Source organism: Chrysochloris asiatica, unplaced genomic scaffold (assembly GCF_000296735.1).
Source record: "Chrysochloris asiatica unplaced genomic scaffold, ChrAsi1.0 scaffold00062, whole genome shotgun sequence".
Classification (NCBI taxonomy): domain Eukaryota; kingdom Metazoa; phylum Chordata; class Mammalia; order Afrosoricida; family Chrysochloridae; genus Chrysochloris; species Chrysochloris asiatica.
In genome coordinates, this window is record NW_006408580.1 from 6,439,986 (window position 1) to 6,443,749 (window position 3,764).

A 3,764-nucleotide genomic window follows, 5' to 3' on the forward strand; every position below is an offset into this window, starting at 1 on the left:
AGCCTCATCTTTCTCCCGCGGAGCAGCTGGTAGTTTCGAACCGCTGACCTTAAGGTTCGCAGCCCGATTCGTAACCACTACGCTACCAGAGCTCCTTTTGAACTATAACTAGCTTTTTAAAAAGCAGCTTGTCTAGTTTTACATAATTGTATTTAGGTGATCAGACTCACTGAAAAACTTGAAATTCATTCTTCCATAAAACAATCAGAGATCAAAGACCTTGTCCTATTTCCAAGACTCCATAGGTTTTGTACTCATGGCTAATTGATCTTGCTATTGTCCTGGTGTGGCACTGTAGGATAAAGCACTGGATTTCAATGTTGGTTTGAACCACAAGGTTGGCAGTTCAAATGCACCAGCGGCTTCTCAGAAACCCTATACTGAGTCTCTGTGACTTGGAACCGACTCGATGGCACTTAGCAACAACAACAGCACATTAGCCAAATTAAAATATTTTGTTCAAGTTACTAGTAAAATTATATATACCCACCCACTGTCATTGACTGATTCTGACTCAAAATGACCCTGTATAGGGTTTCAGAGGCTGTGAGTCTTTACAGGAGCAGACACCCTCATGTTTTTGAAATTATCAGTTCAGTGTTTAGCCTACAGTGCCACCAGAACTCCTTAAAATTAGATATAACTCATTGCCACTGAGTCAATTCCAACTTATAGCAACCCTGTGTAGGGTTTCTGAGATTGCAAATCTTAACAGGAGCAGAAAGCCTCCTCTTTATCTCACAGATCCTCAATATGATAGGAACTGTCAACCTTGTACTCAGCAGCCCAATGCATAACCCACTATGCCTGATTAATCAACAATTAATTAATTAGCACTGATTTCCTTGTAATGGTGTGTTGCCCATCTCTCTGGTATAGAGTAGTGAGTTACGAATCAGGCTACTAATTGTAAGTTCAATAGTTTGAAACAACCAACTGCTCCATGGGAAAGAGATGAGGCTTTGTACTCTGGTAAAGATTTACAGCCTTGGAAACCCTTTACAGGGTCACTATGAGCCAGAGCTGATTCCAAGACACATAACCCACCACCACCACCATTAAACCTACATAGTGAAGGAGCTCTGGTAGCTTAGTGGTTACGAATCGGGCTGCTAATCTTAAGGTCAGTGGTTCAAAACTACCAGCGGTTCTGCAGGAGAAAGATGAGGATTTCTGCTCCCCTCGGAAACCCTCTATAGGGTTGCTATGAGTCGGAACCTACTCCACGGCACATTACCACCACCACCAGTAATCTGTTAATGGTTCTTTGACTTATTTATTTTTGACAGTATCTTCAGCGTGCCTGGTAGCAGGGTGGGATCTCAGTGAACATTTATTGTCTAAATGAACATATAGGTGTAGATAGCTACATAGCACTAATTGCAATACTATGTAAAGGACTGATAGGGATGGCAGTTTGGACAGGACTTTTTCTTTTTCTTTTTTTTTTTTCTGTCCTACAAGTTGTAGTATAGTGGTTACAAATCGGGCTGTGAACCGCAAGCTCGGCAGTTCGAAACTACCAGCTGTTCTGTGGGATAAACATGAGGCTTTCTGCTCCCGTAAAGATTTACAGCCTCGGAAACCCTGTACAGGGTCGCTATGAGTAGGAACCGACTCCACAGCACATAACAACAACAACACGTTGAGCATATTGGATATTTATCATGCAGTGGACCTTTTTTTTCCCCTTTTGACTGTTTAAAATCTAAATCCCCATCTTAGATTTGAAGACTCTGCCATTGAATTCATACAATGAAGGATGTTTATGTTTCATGAGCTGTTTAGGCTTCATTCTGTCAGGTTGGTGGTGGCAAACAGTAACCAGTGGTGACGCTTTAACTAGGGAAATTTTTATCTGCATGATTATGGGAGTTCTGAGTAATGTCTGTCAATTGTTTATAGGTCTTTCATTCTTCTGGGTACATGGTAGAATTTCACTTCCTGGTTGTCTTGTGATTGAGTGGGACCATGTGACCGATTATAACCAATGATTTGGGTTAGAAGTGATACATGTTTCTTTGGGGATGAGAGTTTAATTGTTACAGCTAGACTTCCCAAAGTTCCATTCCCTCTGGTATGGCCACTGGGAATGTTTGATCAGCCTGGGTCAACTACATTGAGCACGAACTCTTTGCTGAACTCTACCATGTAGCTTGAGCAAGAAATAAGCCATTATTGTTTTAAGCTGCTTAAAAATATCATAAGCAGTGTTGTCACTTTGGTTTCTGTTTGTTTAAAAGCCTGACTGTTGAGCCTTCCCACTGATTCACACATATCCTCCCAACAATACTGACTGGCCCACTGATGGAGTACACTAACAATTGTTTCAGCAAATGGTGCTAGTTTTAGCAATGTGTGTGAAAGTCATTTTGGCTTAAGAGTTGTTTTCCAATTGTTACGTGTGAGAGGCAGATTGTTCAGTAGGAAAGAACATTGTCAGAAGCCACAACATATTATGACTTGGTAGCTGTACTATCTCTGCAATATAGCTGCAGTTTTACCTTTTGAAACCTAATCCTACAGAGTTTATGTGAGTGTCAGATGAGAAATCATGAGAAAATATTCTGTAAGCTTTTGTTGTTGTTGTTGTTGTTGTTGTTGTTGTTATGTGCCATGGAGTCGATTCTGACTCATAACGACTCTGTATAGGGTTTCTGAGGCTGTAAATCTTTACGGGAGCAGAAAGCATCATCTTTCTCCCACGGAACAGCTGGTAGTTTCGAACTGCTGACCATGAGATTAGCAGCCTGATTCGTAACCACTATACTATCAGAGCTCTTTCTGTAAGCTTTTAGGACTGTACAAATGAGGTAGTTTAGACTTGCCCTAGTATAGGACTGAGCTAGTCTGGGTTATGGAAAATTTAAGGAGCATCATTGCAATAACATTGGAGACTGAATTATTAAACCAATATGAAAAGAGCAGGTCACTGCAGCTGCTGTGTATTCATGCAGGGGATGAGGGAAGTGAGAAACCCTGAGTCAGCATCTGTAGTCTCAGAAGGGCTTAGGCTGCATGTTGGAAGAATGTCTGCCTGTTGAGGCTGTCACAAGGATGAGGCCAGAATTGCTACAGGATAATGGACAGAACATCACATCTAACTGAAGGTTTACCCGAAAGCTTTTGGTTTATATGATGAGGCACCTACTTCTGAATAATTTCTACTTGCCTAAAGCATTAATGAAGGAGCATTGCCACACCTCCTCTTAGCCCACCTTTGACCCAGTCAGTGAGGTAGCAGTCAGTTTTGCACAGTGTAACCTGACAATGGAGTCCTGGTGTGGTATTTTAGTATCAGCATTGGATGTCCTTGTTTTTCTTTACCTAGTCCCCTTTATCACTTCCTGGAATCATTTCTCCAAATAAACTATCTTCATGAAAACCCTTATCCAGTCTCTGCTTTTTAAGTGAACTCAGGCTAAGAAAGTACCAATATTAGCCACCATATTTATTCAGCACTGAGACAAGACTTTAATGCTCTCCAGGCTTATCCATGCTAGTCTCTACCCTCCTTGTTCCCAGAATGCCTTTCTGAAACATTCTATACTGGCCTGCCCTCATTTCTCTCTTTATTATTCTCTTAGTGTGTCTCTGTCTTTCTAGTACTTTTTAAAAAATTTTAAACTAAAATTCATAATAGATTTTGCCATTTTACAGACTGAGCTATTTCCCTAGTAATAATAATGGTGGTGTTTGTGTGCCACCAACCTGGTTCTGATTCCTAGCAATCCTGTATAGGGTTTCTGAGGTTGTAAAGTTTT